Source organism: Lutra lutra, chromosome 5 (genome assembly GCF_902655055.1).
Source record: "Lutra lutra chromosome 5, mLutLut1.2, whole genome shotgun sequence".
NCBI classification, from domain to species: domain Eukaryota; kingdom Metazoa; phylum Chordata; class Mammalia; order Carnivora; family Mustelidae; genus Lutra; species Lutra lutra.
In genome coordinates, this window is record NC_062282.1 from 46,667,631 (window position 1) to 46,692,442 (window position 24,812).

Here is a 24,812-nt window from a genome sequence, read left to right on the forward strand (position 1 = left end):
GATATGGCTCCCCACACCACCCATTCATATCCCCCCCAACCAAGCTCTGATCTTCTCTTTCACCCCTTTTCCCACCCAGCAGCGTTGGTCTTTGCGTTTCCTAGATTATGTTGTGTTCTCTCTGCTTCAGGGGTCCAGTTCTGGAATGCTCTTTACCCAGATAGCCATATGGTTCACACCGTCACTTTATTGAGGTTCCTGTTCAGATAATTAGTGAACGAGTGGATAAATCTCATACTTTGACAGCATCACATAGCACATTTTGAGTTTGGCATAGAAAATGCCACGGTGAATAACAAAAATCTGCGTTGGGAAGGAGCACATGCACTCACAATCCAGTATAAAAGGTGCCGTGTAAGAAAGGGATGGGATTCTCTGGGAGTGTGGATAGCAGGGGTACCCACTCAAATCTAGGTCAGAGAATTTCTGGAGGAAGCAATGGCTGAACCCCTTGAAATGGAAAGGATGGGTAGGAGTTATTTGAGAAAAAGCCTGGAAATAGAGCTCATGCTTGGTGATGCAAAGGCCCTAGTGTTCAGGGAATTAAGTAAATTCCTTGTGGCGTAGTGTAGATGACTTAGATAAACTGTGATTTTTTAACTGAAGGCAGAGGGAAGCCATTAAAGATTTTAAATGGGAGAGTGGCGTGGTCAGATTTTTTTATTTTGAAAGATTATTTTGGCCATGTGAGAACCTTTTAAGAGTAGATGGTTTGGGGTTTCCTGTCTGATCCTTTGGGGCAAGCTTCCCAGATTACAAAAGGGAGCAGATTTCCAAGTCATAGCTGAAGTGTTGGGCAGTTATCAGCTGTCATCCTTTAGGCATAGGGAGCCGCTCCAGTTTATGGGATTTCTCTGACCTTTCAGAAGGCCACATTAGCTGGAATGCAGCTCAGTTGCCGGAAGAAGCAGTTTCTGATGGACTGGCCTCAGCTGAGTACACGCTGGAGCTTGGAGCCACCAGCCTGCTTCACCCTGATGCAGCAGCACAGGCACGAAGAAGAGGAAGCCCTGGAAGTAGTAGCAGGGGACAAGCTGGCTGGTGGGCTGGTGTGGTGACTCCTACTTCCACCAGCGAGGCACCTCTGTGGCAGAACTTGCTAGGTTCGGTGTGCTGCCTCTTGTCAACCATTCTGCAGCTTGGCTCTGTAGGCTTTTCCACAGATAGCCGCGTGCACAAGGTTCCCTTCCATCAGAGCCGCCTCCCCTCAGCTTACTTCAGCTTACTTTGACTCTTTGCGGGGGGGGGGGGGGGGGGTGTGGTGGGTCTGCATTGGCCCATGGATAGACTGCTATCAGGTGTCGCTGAGAACATGGGACTCTCATCAGGCTCACCCAGCCCAGTGCCCAGTTGGCAGCTCAGCTCTGTCCTGACTACTGTGCTCTTTCCCTACTTTTTTTTTTTTTTTTAAATATTTATTTATTTTAGATAGGATAGCAGAGGGGCAGAGAGAGAGAGAGTCTTAAGTGCAGTCCATGCTGAGTGCGGAGCCACCGTGGGGTTCGATCCCACAACCCTGAGATCACGACCTGGGCCGAAACCAGAAGTGAACACTCAGCTCAACCAACTGCGCCACCCAGGCACTGCTCCCTTCTTTTTGAGCGGAAAGAGTATATAGCGCTGGAAGGGACCCCAGAGGTCACTGAATCTAAACCCCTTGTTTACAGGTTATGTGCTTCAGGCCTAGAAAGGAAATGGGGAGTTGCTCAGGGTCACAGTTGAAAGGAACGCCAAGACTTGAACCCAGTCTTCTTGGCTCCCACCCCAGTTCTGTTTTCACTCCACCTCTGGAGGAAGAGGTATATGGGGTGGTTGATCAGGAACTTGGGAGTCAGTTGAGCATAGTTTGGGGTCATGCCAGCCACTTAGCAGCCGAGTGCCCTTGGACAGGTTGGTAACGTCTAGGCTTCAGTAAATGTGATGTGTTCTATCTAGGGTACTCACACTCTGGAGTCCCTGTTGAAAATGAGGGGGATGAACATGAGAGCTCAGCTGGAACTCTCAATAAGAAGTGAGAGTTTGAGAGTGTCAAGGGCTTGGTTTTGACCCGTGTCTTCATGTGCTGACAGAGGTCAGGTGCCAAAGCCAACCTTTCTGTCTCTTCCTAGATCCTCTGCATCTCAATCCCTTCTGTTCAGTCCTGAGGAAGGCAGCTCATGCCTCTTGGAGCCAGCTCTTCAGACCCTGTCCTGGCTGTCAGGTAGCTGGAGAGCAGGGGGGACTTAAGGAGTCACTGGAGGCTATAATCCTGCAGCAGGAAGCCCACATTGTGGTGCTTAGGAGGCACTAGTAGTTGTGTCAGTGAGAAATGGACTCTGGTGCTACTCCATCTTTGATGTCTTTCTGCAGCTTTGGGTTGGTTTGGGGGGAGTGGAGGTCTCTGCTTTTCCTGTTCTGTGTATATGTATTAACAGCAGCCTGAGAAAGAGATACCTATTGTGTGTATAGAACAGCCTGGTTTGGGTTTTGCCCCACGTGGAGCTGAATGTAGGGGTCGAGTTTAGACGAGTTTAGACGTGATAAGAGCAAGGTTCTTGGGTGTGGGCAGCCATGCTGCCGATAGGGAATGTGGGAGGGAGACAGGAAATCAGGAACACAGAGCAGCTCACGGGGATGCTTGCACCTTTCTGTGAGGAGGGAATGGTTGAAGGAACTAGGATTATTTTGTCCAAAGAATCAAAGCTTGGGGTGGGTGGAAATGCTGGCTGTTCTGAATTACAGTGTTTGAATAGAACTGCTTCCTGTGTCCCTATTGGGTAAAGCTCTGAATGCAGATTGGGGGGTTAGAAGGTCAAGAAGTAACTTTCAGCAGTGTCCCCAGATGCATTCAGCTGTTTATGAGGTGTACTGAATTTCTTGATGTGGTGATAATACTTAAACAGGTTGGTTGGTGATGTGCTCCAGGGGCCTGCAGCTGCAGATTTGCAAAAGTAGTTGCCCAGATTTGTTCATTTAGAAATTTTTGAGTACTTGTAGGTGCCAGTCCCTGAAATTCAGGGATAGACAATTTAGGGGCTGTCATGATGGGGCTTACATTCTGAAAGGGAGAAGTCCTGAAATAGTATTCCTCATCTTACATCCTGAGGCCCATTCCAGCTGACAGGTTTTTTGAGGTTTTTGTTGTTGTTGTTGTTGTTATTCATCTATTTTAGAGCGAGAACACGCATGGGAGTGGGGGAAGAGCAGAGGGACAGGGACAAGCTGACTCCACACTGAGCATGAAGCCTGACATGGGGCCTGGTCCCGTGACCCCAACATCATGACCTGAGCGGAAATCAAGAGTCAGGTGCCCAACCGAGTCACCCAAGTGCGCCCCTCCCTTTTTTAAAGTTTGAACCTACTGATGGGTTTTGATTGGCCTTCAGTTTAAAAACAATTTAAAGCATGGGGAGGGTATGTGCTATGGTGAGTGCTGTGAAGTGTGTAAACCTGGCGATTCACAGACCTGTACCCCTAGGGCCAATAATACATTATATGTTTATAAAAAAACAAACAAACAAAAAACACAATTTAGAGTAATCACCTATATTTTAAAATCTGAAAACCCAGAACTTTGCAGCTTATTTTTAAGAGGGCAGACTCGATATGTAGAAAAACCCCAAATAAACAAGCAAAACCCATTGAATTTTGTACTTTGAATGGATAAATAGCATGGTATGTGAATGATATCAGTAAAGCTGTTAGAGAAAAAAATGAGAAGAGCTGGCCACACTGAATCTGTGTTCTTGAGGACTTGGTTTTTGACCCGTGCTGATGAGTGCTATCGAGTGGCAGTACCCGCCCCACTTTAGACTGGGACACCAGTGTGCGTCACCTGGGCCCAGACTTCGCGTGTTTGATCATACAAAGCAGAGACTGGCAGCAGTCTGTCCATCCTGCAAGCTGAGAGCATCCTCATGGGAGGAGTTTGAGAGAGGAGGGGAGACTTTAAGGCCTATGGCAGGAATTGGGAGTCTCTAGGGGGACTCCTTACCCACGGGGAGACCTGACAGCACTGGGCATTGTGGCCTGAGACCCCAGGACCGTGATAGAAAGCTATCTGGGAGCCAAGGGATGGGAAAACTGGCTTGTGTTAGGTCCCATTGAGCCTTTGCTCCCCTCCTCTTTGAAATGGGTGTGGCATCTTTATCTTTGGTCTCTGTCTCTCAGGCCCCTTCCGTTTCCAACACTAGGTATGAGGGTGGTTGAGGCAGGTGTTACTAGCTCTCAGCTGAAAAGGAGAAAGATCCTGACTAGGTCCTGTGTCATTGGAGCATTGAATTCTCTCTGGGGGAAGAAACACTGGAGAGAAGCTTCCCCAAGGCACGCCTGCTCCTCACATCGTTGTTGGTGTAAGCCCTGTAGTAGGGGTAGGATGGAGAACTCTGAGCAGGAAACTGGAGACCAGGCTTCTAGTCCCAGCTGTTTGGCACACTTGCTAAGACACTTTGGGCAATTTACTGAGCCTGTTTGGGTTTCCTTTTCCTCTCTGTAAATGAAAATGGTTAAGCCAGAAAATCTTTCAAGGTCCTTTCCTGCTGGGGTTAAGTTTGATACATCAAATTGGAGGTGAAGACTACATTAGATTGAGAAAGATTCCATGTAGGGGGAATTGCTTTCCCCCACCCGACTGGCCTGGTTTTAGGGTTACACTTAAGAGCTTGCCCAAGGCTTTGGGATTCTTCTACCTAGGCATGAGCTATTCTGGCTTAGGTTTCTGGAAAATGCTGGGCTAAAATGAGCTGCCGCAGAAGGTTATGAGTACCCGTCGCAGTGTATAAACCGTGGTGGCCCGTCTCTTGACAGAAGTGTTGTTGAGAAGATTCTGCCATCCTGTACCTGGCTGTGCTGGGTTGTTACTGAGGCCACCCCCTGCTTCTGGCTCTGAGATTTAGAACCTGTGTCTTGTGGAGGCCAGGGTCAAAGTGTCAGCCAGCTCAGTGGAAGGGAAGCTGGTCCATCTCAAGAGACCCACAGGCTAATCAAGAGGAGCACCAGGGCTTGAGCCTACCCTTTTGTGTGAAAGGAACTAACTTGGCTGCCAGCAAAGTGAAAATCATTTCATTTAACATACTTGAGTAACCTACTGAGTGTTAGACCATGGGAGTACTGATGGGAACAAGACAGAGGAGGGGGCTGCCTTCATAGTTTACCTTCTAGTGGGGAGACACAGTGAAACAACAAGGTAGTTCTTGCTAACTCTTGCTGCCTAACCAATCACCCCAAACTTAGTAACATAAAAAAACACAACTGTTTGTTCACTGATTGGTGTGTGGGTGTGGATTAGGACAGGCTTCAGCCAGGTGTGTCTTTCGCTATGGCAGTGATGGATGTCGCTGGTGTTCATTCTGGAGGGCTTCACTAACATTTTCGGTACCTTGGCAGGGGTGGCTGGAAGGCTGAGTTCAGCTGGAACTGGAGTGCCCTCAGGTGCCCTCTCCAGCCTGGTGGTTTCAGAGTGGTAGGACTTACTGTGCAGTGTTTTAGTGCTCCCTGACGGAGCTTTTCAAGAGACGAGAACTAGATGCTGTCAGTATTCTAAGGTCTGGGCCTGAGCACTAGCACATCATCACTTTCACCACGGTGTGATGATAAGAGGCCACAGACCCTGCTGAGATGAAGGGGAGGGGTCATGGGCCCTGCCTTTCAGTGGGAGGAAGGCCAGCTTGCAGCCATCTTTAATACTACATGGTGGCTGCCAGTCATGGTTAAGTGCTGTGAAAGAAAGTAAGGCAGTGTGCTAGAGAGGTGGGGATGTGTGGCTGGGGACAGCTTCAAACACTGTGTCCAGGAAGACCTCCAAGGATGAGCCAAGGTGAGACTGATAAGGAGCATGGTGGTGAGCATTCTTGCCTGGAGGAACAACAAGTACTAGGCAAGGAATAGATCAAGAGGCTGTGAGGATGAGAGGTGAGGGCCCCCAAAACTCAGAAGCGAGAGGCCCTGGGAGGCCAGCCTGGGGAGTTTGGATTCTGCTCTGAAGGCGTTGAGAGAGGTAGTGTGATAAGATTTCTGCTTGAGGGTTACTTTGTCCTTTGTAGAATGGACTGATGTGGGGGGCAGGGAGAGCCCTTGGAGACTTGTACAATAGCTAGGGAAGAGATGGAAAGGAGTGGACGATGGCATGGTGACTGGGCCTGTTTTTTTTTACCTCACAGTTTTCCTTTGAGACTAGGCCACTTAAAGAGTAAGTTTTCTGGTTGCTGTTTCTTACTTCCTCTTGTTTGTCCAGAAGCCAAATCGTTGTTGTATGGTGCCCATTAACAAGAAGAGGATGGTCTGAGGCAGGCAGCTGTTTTACCTGGGTTCCTGGTCTCTTGGCCCCAGGGCCAGGAGAGTATTGGGGTTTCCCTGCCAGGTGGCTTCCCTTGGCTTTTCAGACTCCATGTCCCAGGGTGGAGGTGGAGGGAGAGTGTGGGTAAATAGCAAGGAGGCCTGGGGCTCATTCCCCATCCCCCAGGCCTTACCATCCCAGCCCCAGCTCCTGGTGCCCCCATGCTCTTTACCCACACTCTCCCTCCACCTCTACCCTGGGACCTGGGGCCTGAGATAGGCCAAGGGAAACCGCCTAGCAGGGAAACACCAATACTCTTCTGGCCCTGGGGCTTTCTAATTCCAGGTAAGATCTTCAGGGTGGGTCAGAGCAAGCTGAAATCTGTGGATCCAAGTTCTCTTTCTAGCCTTGCTCTCTTGATTCTCCTGGCTGGACCTTCATTTCTCGCAACTTGTAAGAAGGGATTGGGTGTGTGCTTATGAACACATTGCTCGTCTGTCACTAATGTGCCTTTATCATGTGTCTGGGCATAGCCAGGTGTCCTAGAATCTGCCTCATGGGTAGCTTGCCTTGAGGACACATGTCTCAAGGGGCCAGGGCAGACTGCCCCAGACCGTCCACTTCTGACATGATTATCAAACTGAGCCACCACACCATCTCATTCATTATCTAGGTTCATTTTCACAAAACCCCTGTGGGATCTGGCTACAATCTTCTAATCCTCATTTTATGGATGAGGAAATAGAAGCGTTCAGAGAGGTTCAGTAATTTGCCTAAGTGTGCGCAGCGTGGGTTTTTTTTTTTTTTTAAGATTTTATTTATTTATTTGACAGAGACCACAAGTGGGCAGAGAGGCAGGCAGAGAGAGAGAGGAGGAAGCAGACTCCCCGTTGAGCAGAGAGCCTGCTGGGCTCGATCCCAGGACCCTGGGATCATGACCTGAGCTGAAGGCAGAGGCTTTAACCCACTGAGTCACCCAGGTGCCCTGTACGCAGCATTTATTGAGGAGCTGGGATTGCAGCTCCTGGCATGCTGACTCGAGAGTTGGTGCAGTACTTGCCATCTAGCTGTGCATCCTTCCAGACCACAGACGTATACGTACCCTACCTGGAAACCTTTCTGGAAGAGAGAGGACCCATACAAATCTTCAGGCAGCAGGAATCTACAGGACCCTCGTGCCGCAGCCTGGATTTCCTAGTTCTTTTCCCTGACCACCTTTAATGGGCGTGAGCTAGGTCCTGGAACTTCTGATCTTCTCTTTCTTCCCCCCAGAGATGTTCCTCTTCAGCTCTGTCTGGCCACGTGCATCCCTCTGGAAAGGGCCGTGCTGACCTTGTGGTTTCTCAGGCGTGGCCTCGGGGCCAGTCGTGGTTGGGGGGGTGGCTCTCTGCAGGCACAGAGAGGCTCTCTGGCTCTTCTCAGAGGAAAATACTGTTAGGTATTGGGCCTTTTAACTTCTTTTCAAAGGGGAAATCTTTTCAACTTACTTAAGCAACACCAATTGATTGTAGAAAAATGTCCACCAACCACCATCAATACTACTAAGCAACCACATCCTTTTAGACTAGTGTTGCCTAATAGAAATACAACACAAGCTATGTGTATAATTTAAATTTTTTAGTAGCCATAGTTTTAAAAAAGTAAAGATAGGTGAAATCAATTAAAATGATGTAACCCAAGATAATCAAAAGAGTATCATTTCAACATAAAATCAACATCAAAATTGTTAGTGAAATATATTCTTTGTACTAAGTCTTCGAAATTTGGTGTGTCTTTTACACTTAAAACAGGTCTTGGTTTGGACTACTCACATTACAAGTGCTCAGCATCCACATGTGGCTAGTGACCGTTGGACAGCACATTTCTATACTTTTTTTTTGTTGCCTGTGAGTATATATGTGTGTGTGTGTGTGTGTGTATGTATGTGTGTGTGTGTATATCTCTGCTTTTAAAAAAAGTAGGATCATAATATCTCATGACCTATGTCCCATCTCCCCTCCTAACACTTAGAAACATAAGCTTTAAAGGGCACTTATCTGCTTGTAATCCTCAGAGCAACTCTTGGTAAGGAAGGTGGTAGTATTTTCTTGATAAGGGTTAAGGAGCTGGCCGGTTCTGTGTTACCACACACACAGCCCAGCTCTGCTGCCCCTGAAGCTCCCCCCCGCTCCACTGCCCCCCTGCAGGCACCTGGAGTGGACCCAAGCCCACTGAGCCCAGTCCAGAATTCACATACACCACGTGCACATGCCCGCACACAATGCCCTGTGCTGAATGAAGCAGGCCCCTTACAGGGGAGGCTGCTGACCAAGGCTGCCGAACAGGGGTGCAAGGTTTAAAACCCAAGCACGCAGATGCCCAGGTTAGTGCTCTTTCCACCACACTTAATTGGCCCTCCAAGAGCTTACTGCTTGGTTTGCAACTAGCCAGAGCTCAGAAGGAAAATCAGTGCCGTGGGGCGGGGGCAGAGGCTTTCACTTAGGTTTGTTCCGGGGTTTCCCCAAGCCCCATAGTACATGCCCCATGGAGAAGAGACGAGCTAGGTCATAGTGGGTGCAGAAAGAGACGTGGTTTGACCTGGAAGGGGTTTAGACTTAGAAATCTCTATAAAGAACTTTTTGTCAAGAACCCCCCCCCCCAGTGCTATTGCAGGGATGTGTGTGCTTCACACCAGGCCCCTTCTGCGGCAGGTACCTCATTCTTTAGCAGCTCTGAGATTTGTAGGAGCCTGATTTCAATCCCTGCCCCCCCATACACACAAAATTGTGCTTCAGTTTTTCAGACTGTAAGATGGGGTTCCTTTCTAAGTAGATCACATGCTGCTGGCTACCCCCGCCCCTTTGTAGGATAGCTGGGGACAAGCAGCAGACCTTGGATTAGCCCTCAGGTAAAGGGAACTGGATTACTGATGATTGAGGTTTGGAAGACTGGGTAGATAGATCCAGGGAATCCGGCCTTCTCCCCCATTACCATGGCACCTGGGAACGCTGAGCCAAGTCTGCACAGGCTGGGTGCAGCCTGCTCCAGCAGATGAGGAGGTGACTTGGTCTGCACGCTTTTGGGAGCTCTGTTGCCCTAAGGGGTAGGATACGGTCCAGGGGGGCACCTGCCGAAGCCAAGGATTTGAAGCCAGGATCCATCAGTTCATCTAGGGTCTAGTCTTACTCAGCAACTCTTACTTAACTCTTGGATTGTAAGAGTTGGTACTGCCTTTGGGCTCGCCCTTAAGGTTTTAGAAGACTGCACGTAACATTTCTTTCTTTCTTTTTTTTTTTTCTTAAGATTTTATTTATTTATTTGACAGAGATCACAAGTAGGCAGAGAGGCAGGCAGAGAGAGAGGAAGGGAAGCAGGCTCCCTGCTGAGCAGAGAGCCCAACACGGGGCTCGATCCCAGGACCCCAGGATCATGACCTGAGCTGAAGGCAGAGGCTTTAACCCGCTGAGCCACCCAGGCTCCCCTGCACGTAACATTTCTTTATTCGTATCTCATAAGTGCCTTTCAGGGGGTGGTGGTTGGCCCCCTCTTAAGGAGAAATTCCTTTTCCATAGTCTTATGGTGATTAAGGGACCTGCCCAGGGTCAGAGTTAAAAGCTTGTGAGGCCAGTCTGTTCTTTTTTTCCCCCTTTAAATCAACAACTAATAAAGAAAAGATAAGTATCCGTCTTCCTATTAAGTAAGATATTGCTAGGGCGGCACTTAGCACAGAGTTCATACTAAGGGCTCAATAGTAGCTCCAGAAACACTTTTTTAAAAAAGATACTAGACTCCACCCATCTTTCCAGGAGCAGTGAGCACAGCAGTTTGTCCGCTGAGCTGGAGGCCCTCCTGCCAGGCCTGGGGCAGGAGCTCGAGGGCAGCCGCCGCCTGGGAATGCTAGACCGCTGGCTGGGAGTGGAGAGGCTGCTCAGGGTCCCCATTTGCTGCTGGGCTTTCGTTGCTCTCGAATGTTCTCTGCCATTTCTCTGCCATTCTAGGCTTTCTCGGCCCCACCCCTGATTTGCGTCATCCTGCCACTGCCCTTCCGAGGCGGCAGCACTTTGAAGATCCTCAAGGAAGGCCAGAATCCAAAGAGACTTTGGAAGCCATCAGGTTACTTCTCATTTTATAGAAAACTGAGGCCGTCTCTTGGCCAGAGTCTCCCACATGGCACTAAGGGAATCATGATGCCTGTGCTTGGTCTCTTTTCATCCTGCTTTGTTCTTTCAAGGAAGGAAAAATGGGAGCCCCCTTTGCATGGCAGGAGCTACAGGAGCATAGATGAGAAGAGGACTAGGTCCGGCAGCACCGGCCCCCAAAACTGACCTGCGTGCTGTCATTCCTGCTCCTCCAGGCAATGAGCCTTCGGCTCTCTTCCCTCCCACCACATGGGCCAGCCGTTGACACACCCTGAGCCCTCAGAAGGCCAGGAGGTGTTGCCCAGAAATGCTCTACATTTCCTGGAAACAGGTCCACCCTTATACTCTGCCCTGCCGGTGAGCTCTTTAAGATAGAGCCCAACACATGGTTCCGGGAAGACTGGAGGCACTGCGCAAGCTTCCAGGACTAAGTACCTAATAGGAGGCTCACTTCAGAAACTGAGCAGGGGGGGTGTAGAAATATTTGTCAGTGGCCTTTCTACAGAAGATTGATTCTGCAGCGACTTTTATTGAATTCATAGAGGCATTCCTTTATGAAAAATAAACTGAAGTTGTACAGGCATGCTTTGTAATGGGACAAACCAGGGATGAAGCCTGCTCGGATACACAGACATGCTCTAAAGTTCCAAGATAGAGGCGCCTGGGTGGCTCAGTGGGTTAAGCCACTGCCTTCGGCTCAGGTCATGATCTCAGGGTCCTGGGATCGAGCCCCGCATCGGGCTCTCTGCTCAGCAGGGAGCCTGCTTCCTCCTCTCTCTCTGCCTGCCTCTCCACCTGCTTGTGATCTCTCTCTCTCTCTCTCTCTCTGTCAAATAAATAAATAAAATCTTAAAAAAAAAAAAGAGTTCCAAGATAGTAGCTAACAAGTGTTTGGTGCTTACTGTGTGCTAGGCATTTTTCTGAGCACTTCACAAATAGCAGCTCAGTTAGTCCTTATAGTCCCATTAGGTTAGAAACTGTTCCCATTTACAGAAACCGGAGTCACCAAGGGGGAACAGGTGTTGGAGCCCAGGCACTTAACCATTGCACCACGCTGATGCTGGGGGGAGGTAGGCAGTTTTCCTGACTCCTAGCCCAGTGCTCTTCCCACAGAGGCACCCTTCCCATAATTCTCACTTGTGTTTCTGCATTTTGTTCTTCCTGGGACTTGCCTTAATGCCTCCAGAAGAGCCCAAGCCTAAGGGTTTTTGTAGATCTTTTCTGAGGTAGGGACATAGCAGTTTTTGGAGGGAAAGAGCATTGACCCCACGGCGCCCATGTCTGCTCCCAGCATCAGCTGCTAGCTTCATGGGCTGGACCCTTGGCAGTGTTACCTAATTTCTGTATCCACAGTCGGTAGTATGCGTTGCCTTGTTGTTGAGCATTTTTCAGTCACTGCAAACGGGATGCCCACAGCAGATGTTGAGCCCATTTAACTGCATCCCACGCAGTGGAGGTGAAGCAGTCACACGTGGAGGTTAAGATTAAAGCCCTTGTACGAAGCGAACCCTCAAAGGACAGGGATTGTCTTACTCACCACTGCTTCCCCGGTGCCTGGCACACAGGCCCCTCCATAACCCAGTTAGCCGTGGTCAGGTGTCATGGTAGGGTGGTGGGAACTCAGGACAGGGACCTCAGAAAACAAGTTGATATTCTTAGCACAAGTCAGGGAGCTCTTTTTCTCAGTTCTTGTTCTGTGATACGGGGAGAACCACATCTGCCCTTCCTCAGACTGTTTGAGACTTCGACACAGTGATGGCTGAGGAAGTGTCTTACAAGCTCATTAGTCCTGGCCAGGAGGGGAAGGAGAGTTTACCTGAATGGGTGGTGGTGTATGCTTTGTTCAGCTTCCTTCTGTGCCCCAGAGCGGGGCCTGCACAAAGTCCCTGTTTTTTCCACCTCCCTTTCCCTTCTCCTGCCTGCCCATTTTCCTATTAGGTGTTCCCACTTTCTTCCATCCTTTCCTTTCTGATCTGCTGGAAGCGGCAAAATCCTGGGCTTGGCGCTGGTGGAGCTCAGGCCTTTGGTTTGCCGGTGGCCTTAGAGCATTGCCTTTCGATAAACAGTGCTATGATTCCTGACGTTGCTTTGCCCTTCTTCCCTTACACTGCGTGATGGCATCCCCACCTGGTGGCAGGTAAGCAGGCTAATAGGCTCAGAGAAGCAGATTCCGGCGCTGGTGGCCTCAGTCCCTTGTTCAGCCTGCACACATGAGCTGGAGCCCTTTGGGGACTTGAGGAACCTAATGTTTGTCTCCTGCACTGCCAGAAGAGGCCTTGGGTAGCCTGGGATTTCGTATCCTTAGGGTCAGATGTCTTCTCACTGTGACCTTGGCTAGCCACTTAGCCTCTGAAACCGGGATTGAGTTCCACCGTTGTGAGGATCAGGAGACATGATGCACAGAAAACCTGCAGCAGGAAGCTTGCGTGGTGAAAGCTTAGTAAGTGGCAGCCGTTACTATGTAGCAGACCCAGACCTTGGGGCCATTGGATGAGCAAGGAACAGGCTTAGCCTAAGAGAGGGGAGATTATTTGGCTGTGAAGGAGGGGGGCAGGCAAACAGTTCCCTTAAAGAGCCTTCATTCTTCTCCTTCTGGCACAGCCATAGTTTGGAGCTCGTTGTGAAACTGAATCCCAAGCCCAGCCCAGACTGATCCTTTGTGACCTCACGTCTGTCAAGACATTGAGCCCGTGGCTTCTTGGCCTGATGAGTCTTGGTTCCTAATGCTAAAGATTGAACTCGTGGGTAAATGGAGGGGTTGTGCTCCTTGTGCATCCCTCTTGTGGCTGCTGTTTGTGTGTGTAATGAACTCATGCTATGTCCTGCTCTTGTGAGCCTGTTAATTCCTGTCTGCAGACAGGAGACCCTGGTCCGAGGGTCGGAGACCGGGGTTCCTTCCCAGCACTCTCGTTCCCAGGCAGCTCGGTTCTCAAACATTAACTGGCACCCGTATTGCATAGGAAGCTTGCTAAAACTGTAGATGCCCAAGCTCTGTCTTCCTCAAACTGATTCCTAGAGCTCGAGGGAATCCAGGAATGTGCATTTAAACCAAGTCTTCCCTCTCCACCAAGTGGTGTTGCAAGCCTGCTAGCTCCCTGGTCCCAGTTTCCACAGCTGTGACGTGAGGGCTTTTCATACAGGCTTCTCTGGCTGAGCAGAAGGTAAAGGGGGAGGGGGCTTGGGTTACACATCCATCAGAACAGCTCTGCCAAGTCAGAGTATGTGACTCTTGATCTCAGGGTTGTGAGTTCAAGCCCCACATTGGGTGTTAGAGAGATTACTTAAAATATTTTTAGAAAAATTATTAAACATACTTTTTAAAAAAACATAAATGTAGAAGTATTAAATGTTTTAATTTTAATCTAAGTATGTTCAATTTAATGATGAATAAGTAGATGTAATATTAATTTTAATTAATATAAAATAGGGGCACCTAGGTGGCTCAGTTAAGTGTTTGCCTTTGGTCTAGCTCATGATCCCAAAGTTCTCGGGTTGAACCCTGCTTCAGGAGTCTGTTTCTCCCTCTCTCTCTACTCCTACCCCTGCTTCTTCTCTCTCTCACTCCTCAAATAAATAAAATCTTTAAAAAAAATAACATAAAATATAAAAATGAGACCGATGTACCCACTACCAGTTTAAGAAGTGCAGCCATGATTTTAAAATGTTAGATGCGGTGTTGTAGTTCTGGGTAACCCCTATGAGAATTTAACAATTGAAACTCTTTGGGTTCAATAAAATAACTCCTAAATGTGTCCAGAGAAGACCTACCTTAGAATTAGCTAGTAGAATAAACAAAATCTTTAAAAAGGGAGGGGGCGCCTGGGTGGCTCAGTCTGTTAAGTGTCTGCCTTTGGCTCAGGTCATGATCCCAAGGGTCCTGGGATCGAGTCCTACTCCGGACTCCCTGCTCAGCTGGGGGCCCTGCTTTTCCCTCCACCTCTGCCTGCCCCTCCCTGTGCTTATGCTATCTCTCTCTCAGATAAATAAATAAAATCTTTTAAAAAATGAAATCCTAGAGCTGATATCCTTTGTAGCAGCGGTTTTGATAGTAGCTTGTTCCCCTGGGAAGCTAGCTTCATCTAAAGTTGTAGTTAGGGTGATCAGTGAATGTAGGAATAAAAGCCAAAGGATGTTAGGCGTGGAAGGACTGCAGATAACAGGATCCCGTCCATCCTAACCGTAGGCCTCTGAATGGAGGGACTGAAGACCCCCAGATAGGAATTCACCTGAAGCTCACACAGCAAGGGCTCTAGTACCTGCCTTGGTGCTGGCCTCCCACCCCTTGACTCCCAGCCCAGGGCTTTGCTCACCATCCCCACTGTCCTGGAACATGGGGCAGTGGACCTTCTTTCCTGGTGTTTCCTTCCCCTGGTGGCCAGATTTAGCAAGTAAAACTAAGTAAAAATACAAGTCTCCCAATTAAATTTGAATTTCAGATAAATGGTGCATGATTTTTTAGTATAAAGTGTCCCAGATATTGCATAGGACATACTTATTCTGAGAGATTACCTGCTGATCATCTGAAATTCAAATTTAATTAGGTACGTCCTGAGATTTTTTTTTTTTTTAAATCTGGCAGTCATAATCCACCTCACTTATTTTTTAGGCACCAGACAGAAGAATTATCTCAAAGAGAGAAAAAAAAATACTATGCATTGTGTGTTTAATGAGGACCTCATTTAAGCTGCTAAATGTGTGAGCTAGCAGCTGTCATAAACCTCACAGTCAGAGATCCTGTCTGGCTCTGGGATCTCCCATATATATTGCCTTTTTGCCTCCATCTCGGACCTGCTCGTTTGGCCCTCATTCCTGTGTGGCGTGGTTAATGCCTGTCAAGTTACAAGTGCGTGAAAGGTTAGTCCGATCTGGCCGTGCCCCCGGCCTTGTGGGTTCTCTTTCTTGATCCCAACTGATGGCTAGAACGGCTTTGGGTGGACCCAGCCTAGTACGTTGGTGATGCTGTGGGGTTTGGGTAGAGCGTAGACACCTTCTTCATTTGCTGAAGGGGAAGGGGCCTGCCGTTGGCTCGAGGGCATCTGAGCAGTGGTGGGAAGTCTGCCCATGATGCAGCCCCCTCTCCTCACCCATGGCTTCCCAGGGCTCTGCTCTTTCCCAGCGGGGGTGGAGCACGTGGCACTGAAGGGGCCCCCTGGCCCGAAATCCTCAAAAGAGACAGATCAGCTGCTTCTGGGAAGCAAGGGCTGACCGGCTGACCTGGGTTGGGATAACTCGTTCCTACCCAAGAACTCCAGCTTGCCATCCGCTTCCGGGATTCCCGGCAGGTCTCTTCCACTGCCATGGAGTTGCGCTTTGCCAGGTAGACCCAGCCTGCACTGCTGGAGCTGTTAGGGCTCGGTGATCTCAGAGAGCAGGAAACTGAGGACTGGCGGGGGTGCCTTGCCCTACCTTGCCCCACGGATAAGGGATCAGTCTTGCCTGCCTGCATCCTGTCTTGCAGAGGGAGCCCTGGGGAGGTGTGAAGAAAAAAGTTGGAGGTAGAAATGACCTCTGCCTCCTAGATCCGCTTCAACAAGAGCACTCCTCCTCTGTCATGTGTTCCAGTTCCATGTGAGAAGTTGTTTTCTGAAAAACGGGGGCAATTTCTCTAACGCTTGGGTTCCTAAGCCTGCCCTCCAGCACCCACGCATGCCCTGCCCCCTTCCCATGAGTGGGTGTCCGGTGCATAGAGCATAGTCTGTTTCGGCAGGAAACTGGCTTCCCTACCAGCTGGGAGAGCTCTGGACTTGAGGGCAGGAGCTGGGTATTCAGCGGCAGCTCCACAACAATTCACTGGCCACGGTGGGCACAGCCTGGCCCCTCCTGGGTTCACTTTTCCTGTCTGTACAAGGAGATGCCTTCTCAAGTCCCTTCTGGCCTTGGCTGGGTCTCAGAGCCTCTCGGTTCCAATAAAAGTGATAATCGAAGTAATTGGGACGGGGGAGGCTGAGAAGCCTCTTGAAGCAGACAATTAGGTTAAGACAATAAAATGAAGGGCACCTGGGTGGCTCAGTTGCATAAGCATCTGCCTTCAGTTCAGGTCATGATCCCAGGATCCTGGGATTGAGCCCCACTTCAGGCTCCCTGCTTAGCTGGGAGTCTTCTTCTCCCTCTCCCTCTGCCTTTCCCCTGCTAGTGCACAAGCTCACTCTCTCTCCTCTCAAAATCTTTCTAAAAAATGAATTTGTATTACCTGAGATGGTGGGTGAGTACTAGGGAATGGGAAAATCAACTTTCAGGTTAGTAGCCTCCCACATCAGGATGGTGGAGTCAGGCAGGCAGCAGAGCATCGCTTGTGCCTCAGAACCTTCCCGAGAGGGGTGGCTCCTGAAATCCAGGGCTTAGGAGAGCATGCGGGAGCCCAGAAGTGGAATTTGGCTTGTAGACGATTTTTTTTTTTTTTAAGGTGAACTGTTTAGCAGTATTTATAAAGCAGGAAATTCTACTTTATTTTTCTGCTTTTCTGGGAAAACTCAGAAGCCCTGGCAACACCAGGTCGTTGGAGGGGAGAGCTTGCCTGCTTCTGAGCAGGTGCTGCTGCTGCCCCCTTAGCTGGTACATGTGCCTCCCGGCTTGCCAAGGCTGTCAGCCCGCCTTGGGATTTCTGCTACAGCCTGAGGCCTGGAGGCTGAACGTCTGGGAGGTTCGTGTGCTGTGTGTTTTTTTGCTGCATACCCTCTCTTGTCCTCTCTTTTCCACAAACTGGTTTGGGTTAAAGCTCACCGATTCCAAGTCTGAGAACAGAACAGAGCTCTAGACTCCACAGGGGTTGCTGGTGCTGGACCGTACCGCTGTGCTATCCAGTCGTGATGCAGAGGGGTCACTCACCTTTCCTCCCAGAGGAGAACGCTTTGGGAGTTCTTTGAGAAGCACCCATACTTAGGTAAATTCCTTCATTGAGTCAAATGTTGACTGTGGGCCTGCCATGTATGTGCTCAGTCTGGGGTTACACAGGTCTTCAGGCAAGGTAGAAAAGATCCCTAGCCCATGTGGTTGGTGGTCACTGTCCACAAAAAGTGTATCACAGGCTGACAAAGCCCAGGGGGTCAGTCTGTATGAGGATTTCTCTCCCACTCTGGAACCTGGTAGCCTGCTGAGCTTGGACAAGTCATTTAGCCTCTCAGCCTTAGTGTCCTCATCTGTGATCTGGGAATCATCCAAACCCTACCTCCTGAGTGGTTGTGAAAAACAAATGAGCTGCTGTATGTAAAGACCTTTGGCATCTGAGGGGCGCCTTGGTGGTTCAGTTGGTTAAGTGTCTGCCTTTGGCTCAGGTCATGATCCCAGGGTCCTGGGCTTGAGCCCCACATCGACCTCACTGCTCAGCGGGGAGCCCGCTCCTCCCTGTCTGCCTGCCCCCCCCCCTCTGTCAAGTAAATGAATACAATCTTAGAAAAAACAAGAGAGACGGGAACTTTGGCACCTTGCAAGGACGTAATACAGCCTCAGTAAGTGATGAGTGGGGTTGAGATATAGTTGCAGTCATTTCTGGGGGTGGCTCTGAAGACCCCAAGTTACAGACTGAATTAGAATTTTCTCCAGAGTTCCTAGTTGGGTAGCTCTTTACATTGGGCACTCGCAGGGAAGACTTCCTTGGAAGAAATCTGAAATTAATGCTGAGGTCTGTGAGTAATGTCATCCGTAATATATACTAGGCCATTTTGCTTTCTGAGCAACTGGAATAGTAGTGTCTTTTTGAGGCAGCTTAGTAAAGTCAACACCTACAAAGCAACTTAGACTAGCACCCAGTCAACAGGAGTTGTTATTACAGCTCTTCGAACCTAGAACCAAATGTGCTCTTCAGCAAAGTTAGGGTGTTGACGCTCGGTGCTTGTGTGTCGCAGCTGTGATGTTTATTAGTTTGTGGGCAGGACTTCAGGGGCTAGCACCAGCCTTAGGGGCAAGGTCCATGTCTGTTCAGGGAGATTGGGGGCGCCAGGCTGCCTGGTCACCACAGGCTAAAGATAGTCCATTGGGGATGGGCCTGGGCCAGGCCAGGCAGCTCCATGTGACTGGAGCCCAGTGGCCCTGCCCCTCCTCCCAGGCCAAGGGGCACAGACTGTGGCCGGCAGCTTCCTTTGAGCCAAGCCTCAGGATGGTCTGATATTCTGAAGGCTCCCCACACCCCGAAACCTCCACACAGGGATGCCCTCCAGCCCCTTTCTCCGTTTCATCCACAGGTCTGGTGGAGTCAGGATGGGAGGGCTGGGCAGAGAGAGGTCTCTGAGGAGTGGTGGCAATGGCAGCAGCAAGAACTGGTGAGCAGGGGAGGAAGTTAGCTCAGCATCCTTTTTACTCTGGAAGGTTTCTGCCTAAGAGCTGTTAGGGTCAGTGGAGATGGGATGAGAGGCTTGTGGTCAACAAACTCCTCCGTGACCCTAGCCCAATCTCCGGGGTGGGTGATAGCTGAGAATATACCAGGTTTTCAGACTCTGCCCCTGGGCTGGCATAGGAGGGATGAGCACAGGTGGGCGACGTCACCCAGACTCTTCCTGCCTCACCTTCTTCTTAGCTGCTTTTGCTGCCTTCTGCATTCATGGTTCCAGGCTGCAGCTTATGCAGATAGTGGTGGCCTTCCCCATATCGGGAGGCTAGAGGTGGGGGTAGAATCCGTGTTAGCTGGAAACCCCCAACCACCAGAACCTCATTACATTGGGGCAGAGGCAGGAGTGGAAGAACTGGGAGTTGGGCCTGGAAGCAGTGCCTCTTTCCGCACCAGGGCTGCTGGGGTGCCAGAAGTAGGGACTTCAGCTGGGTGCGTGGTGGCATTTTTCCCTTGCCTGTCTCTGTGTAGGGAGAAGGGGATTGTCAGATTGTTGGCGTCCCGTCATGGGATTGTGACTTGCCCTGCTCTATGACCTTAGGTTTTTCTGCAGTAAGCCTTGGTTTTCCCCAGTGTGTAGAATGATAACCCCACATCCCTGCTACTGAGGGCCTGCCCTGTTGGCCACAGTGAGCAGGGAACTTGGACTGCCCTCCTAGTGGTTGAGAGCACAGGTTTTAGTGTCACACTGCTTGGCATCAAATCCTGTCGTCCTGCTTGGTGCTTGTGATTTTGGGCAAATCTTTCTGCCCTGTGCCTTGGTTTTCTCATTTGTAAAATGAGACCAATTAGAGAAACTAGCTCAGTGTTCCAGCAATGCATGGCATCTAGTAAGGGCTTACTGCATTTCATAAGCACTTGTTACTATTCTGACCACAGCTGATTGCTAGCATCTCTTCTGCTTGCATGAGAAATCTCAGTGGTCAAGGGCTTGCCTTCTCTCCCTTCATACCTCTAGACCTCATGTTACTACCTTTCCATTCATTTGAGGAAGGTGAGGCTTGGGCAGGATGGGAGGTAGTGCCCACTCCCCGGCAAGGTTATACAAGTGCCAGAGTCTGGATTAGGACCCAGCCCTGATTGCAGGTAATCGGGTACCTCAGAGTCAAGGCATGGCTTGGTGTGGGGTTTTTCTGGAAGCCAGAAGTGCCTAGGTTTCTTGTTTCTCTGCCTGGGGAGAGCTCTGACTAAAGGTGGGAGGGTGAGACTGTAGCCTTGGGAATTAGCACTTGGAAAGCAAAGCCTCTTTTCTTCGGTATAAAATCATGGAGGAGATGGGTTTGTGAACTCATTCATTCAACAGATGTTGCCAGGCCCTGAGTTAGACACTGGGATTACTGATTATGTGGCACTCAAGGAGCCACGTAATCAGGGGGTGAGGGCTAGAGTGCTGGGAGAGCATGGAGCAGAGGCACTTGAGTGGGGGTCTGGGAGGGCTCCCCAGGGAGAGTGACCTAATGGCCAGATGAAGGTCCACAGGTGGATGAGTATGAACTCGGGTAATGCAGCCCCTTCTTTAACCTAATAAATTCCCCTGTTCTCCCAGGTAGAAGTTCTTTCCAGTCAGGGTAAACACCCTTTTCAGATGCCAATCTTCAGGCAGTGGTACCAGCCCCAACATAAACATTAGGTCTTGTCCGTTCTGCTGGCACTGAGGCTGAACTCTCTGGCCACCCACTCAGGCCTGCAGCGTCTCTACCATCCGGCCCCGCCTGGTCTCACCTTTTACCCACGTTTGTCCCCCAGTTTCATTTCTAGCTTCTCCCTCTTACCAGTTCTTTTCTCCATGACCTGATGAGTTCGACTCACCCTTGTGCCTTCTCCCTGAAAGCCTCTAGTCTCTCACTGGGAGACCAGTCTTTGCTCTTGAGGTCTCCTGGATCTGGCCCCTCTGGGTTGCTTTTACTGCAAAGGGTCAGTAGCATTAGGATTTTTCTAGAACAAGACAGTATAGAAAATGTGTGTGTTTGTTTGTTTTATCTGGCTTTATACCAGGTGTTTATGGGTTTGGTCCCGTTGTAGGCTGAGAGATACTCCTGAGGGCCAGGCTCTCTTCCTTCCATGCTATGTAAAAAATTGAGGCTGGTGGGGAGGGGACCCAGAAAGGGATTTGTAATTAAAGTCAGAACTCCAAGCCTTCCCTGTGCTCTTCCTTCCTCTGGCGTGGCAGGGGCTTATGCCAAAGCCTCCCCCGGGGACCTTTGGTGAATTTTCCCCTCTTTCTTTCCTCTTTCCTGGGGAAACCTGCCCTGGAGCCCAGCCTGTCTATGCAGGGCGGTTCCGGAAGAAGGGCCAGGCTGGAGTTGGCAGGAGCGGGGCAGGCACTTGTAATCTGAATCAGGGAATTGAGCTGGTTGATCCTGAGGAGTTTTTCTCCACACATTCTGATTCTTTTCATGTTGAGAGACTGTTTTTTCCTTTTTAATGATGAGGATGAAGATTACTTGGAAGTAGTAAACTTTGTGTGTGAATCTGAATTGAAGTATTTTGCATTTGCTGTGTGCTGGGCCCTCTGCTGCTCTGTTCAGGGAACCATCACGGCTGTGCTGTGAGATAATCAGGACTTCAGTCTTAGAGATGAGGAAACTCAAGTTCAGAGGGGTTCTCCGGGGGCAGAGAATGTGTAGTAGATAATAAATCCGTGTGGTTACGATGGGCTGTCTGCTCTCCTCGACTGTGTTTGGATGAAGGGACTGCAGTTGAGGCTGAGAGAGCAAATCTCGGCGTGTTACGCAGTCAGCCGCTCCACTTTGCAGGGGAGCTGCCCTCTGCCCTTCCCCCGCTCGGCACCCACCTCTGCCCACCTTGTTCCCTGCTATCCCACATTAGCCGTGGTGGTTTAGCTCCCCTGCTGCCTGCCGCTCTCAGTAACCTGAATGAAAATGGTGAGTTGGCCATGCGGATCTAGGTTCACAAAGTCTCCTGGTGTTCCACCCCGACGACCACAACCAGACGTAGAGGAGAGGTTCTGGTGGGCTTCATTTAAGACCCAAATGCAGGTGTATATTTAGGAAGCCCCTTCACCCCCTGGAACTAGAATCATTACCGACTTCTTTGCTGAGGATGGTCCTGTGGGAAAGTGGCTTTTCTCCTTTTCCAGCTACCTGGTAGCTCCTGACTTGCCTTTATCAAGGAGGAAGGTCCTCCTGCAGCCCCTTTGTGCCATCCTGCTTCCTTAGAAAGGTGGGCCTCAAGCAGGGCCTGCCTCACCACACTTGTACCTCCAGTATCTGAGAACCTATCTCTGTCTTCAGTAACTCCTTCTTTTATCAAGATGGCACCAGGAAGGAGTTTTGAACCTACCGGTGGACACCTGGGGTTCATGGCAAGCCCGAAGAGCACTTGAACAAAGAGAGTTGGGACTTCTGGCTCTCATCCTGGCTGTTCCTAGGGAGGCACCTTCAGGGCTCGGTTCCCTATCTGCAGACAGAAGGGATTAGAAAACCATGGTCCTTTTTGCTGCTCTAACCTTCTATGACTGTTTTCTTGTGCAGGTGCAGGGTGGCAAGTTTAGTGTTTCCTGAGCTGGGCTTGGGTCAGTGGCAGCTGGCCCAAGTGTCCCGAACGCAGAGGCGGAAGGAGGGGGCTTATTCCCTGTTTTGGCTGGGATGATACTGGACGTGTGGGGATTGGCACCTGTGCAAAAGATTGGTTTTCATTGGGAGCCATTTCAGATGCCAAGCCCTGTATATATTGTGGAGCTGAAGAGTGTGTTGGTTGGTTGCCTGGTGAGGGAGGATGCTGGGAGGTGGGGAGGATGGGGACCCGGAAAGGAATGTGTTTTCTGATTTCTGATTTTCTGATTTCTGAAGTCAGAAAGCCTAGTCTTTTTTTCTGGTCTCCCACAGGGCCTGACAGCAGTGCATTCAAGCCTTACCGGCTTCTCCTAGGCCCCCACAGGATTTTAACAGATCTAGGAATTTTACATAACAGCAGAAGTAGTTCTCTCTCCCTAGTGCACTCTTATGTCTCTAGGAGACTTTGTTTTTCCTTAGAATAGAGGGAGACTAAAGTTCTAGCTGTGAGCAGAACAAGAGCAGGGCACTATGGGTCTTGGGGGGCAGCAGGGGGCTAGCTAAGGCATGAGGTTTTTTCAATAAACTGCACATAGGACTCCTTGAAGAATAATCCTGTGTATGTCCAGATCAGCCTTATTTTCTCAAGTCATCTTGGGGTTGGTGAGGGAATAGGGATTCACTGTGGTCTTGTAGTGGTAAGATGGCTCTCCCATTAATTGAAGCCCCAACTTTCAGTACATTACATGTCCCTTTGTGATCTTGGTGGGTGAAATGTCAGGCAGGGTGATCACAGGATAGGACTCCTCCCAATTTTAAGGGTTTTTATTAGAAGAAACCGTGACCTGAAGAACTTTTCCTCACCTTTTCAAGGAAAGTCTCCAGGAACACCTTGCTCTCTGAGCCTGATTCTCTTTTCCTGCTCCTTGTTAATGAACTTGAAGTTGCAGGCCCTTGGCCTGCTCTTGTCCTGATAGCATGCAGGGAGTGTTTTGGGGGCTGGAGCATGGGTTCTTGGAGAAGTGATTACGGCCATAACTCAGGTGTAGTCAAGGGAGATGATCCTGTACCAGCTGCTTCTGCCGGGTTCTGGCTTCAAGCAGCAGCCCAGTTGGGGAACTGGGTGGTGGTAAGCTTCTCGGGGCCACCCAGGATTGGCAAGAAAGTTGGTGCATAGTAGCTCCCTGGTTCTACAAGCTTCATCCTCTTGGGACTGAGAGATTTTCTGGGTTTCCCCTGTCCGGCACCGAGGATGGAAGAGGCTGTGGGCTGGGTTCCACAGCTCCAGCTCTCTGAAGGTCTGTCTGGTATCTTGAGGGGCAGTGGCTCCGGTAGGGTTTGAAAGTCAAGAATACTGTGGCCTCACAATAGTCACGGGCTCTTTCTACTCATTAAGAGAACATGGGTCTGTTCAAAGAGTAAAAAATTGGGGCGCCTGGGTGGCTCAGTGGGTTAAGCTGCTGCCTTCGGCTCAGGTCATGATCCCAGGTCCTGGGTTCGAGCCCCACATCGGGCTTTCTGCTCAGCGGGGAGCCTGCTTCCTCCTCTCTCTCTGCCTGCCTCTCTGCCTACTTGTGATTTCTCTCTGTCAAATAAATAAATAAAATCTTTAAAAAAAAAAAAAAGAGTAAAAAATTCCTTTGAGGCCAACTAGGGAGATTTCTTTGCTCAGGGACTGGGGGCAGCTCTTGCCTTGGCATGGTTGGCCAACAGTGGAGTCAAGGTGATTGGAGAGAAGTGGGTGAGCAGAGCCCCAGGATGTACCTTTTCCCATGGCTCTCTGGGGGTGGCAAGATTCAGAAACCCTTGTTCTTCAGAAGTGTGTTTGGAAAAAAGCGTAGGTGTAGAAGGGACCAGACCTTTTAGAGTTACTTCCTTTAAAATTTTTTTTTTCTTTTTATAAAAAGCCCATGTCTTTGTTGAAATGACCGGAAAATTCCAAACAGAATTAAATCACTGTTAACATACTACTTTACTCCTGCTAATATTTGGTTATATGGCCTTCTAGATGCTCCTACTGGTGTGTATGTGCATATACATGGGGCTTTTTAAAAATAGTTGAAAGAACTTGAGCAAGCAGGGGGAAGGGCAGAGGGAGAGGGAGAGAGAATCTCAAGGAGACTTTGCTGAGCGTGTGAGGCTCACAACTCTGAGATAGATCATGACCTGAGCTGAAACCAAGAATTGGTGCTCAGCTTACTGAGCCACTCAGGTGCCCCTAAATATACATGCTTTTTATTTGCTTTATAAAAATGGGATTGCAGGGGCGCCTGGGTGGCTCACTTGTTCAGTGTCTGCCTTTGGCTCAGGTAATGGTCCCAGGGTCCTGGGATCAAGACCCACATGGGACTCTGCTCAGCGGGGAGCCTGCTTCTCACTCTTCCACTCCCCCTGCTGGTGTTCCCTCTCTCGCTGTCTCTCTGTCAAACAAATAAATAAAATCTTTAAAAAATAAATAATATTGCAACTCTTCTCATTTATTGCGTTTATCTTTTCATATCCTTTATCTCTGGCAGAGAGCATTTTCTTTTTTAATGACTGCTCTAAAAATTGTTGAACTAATTTCTTTAGCCATTTTTCTGCTGTCGGACATGAAAGGTTTTCAA

The 24,812-nt window shown here is 49.6% G+C and overlaps 1 protein-coding gene across 1 annotated transcript in view; it reads left to right on the forward strand.

Moving 5' to 3' along the window:
* The window catches only part of LARP1 (La ribonucleoprotein 1, translational regulator), a 56,827-nt gene that overhangs the window by 8,747 nt on the left and 23,268 nt on the right, over positions 1-24,812 (forward strand).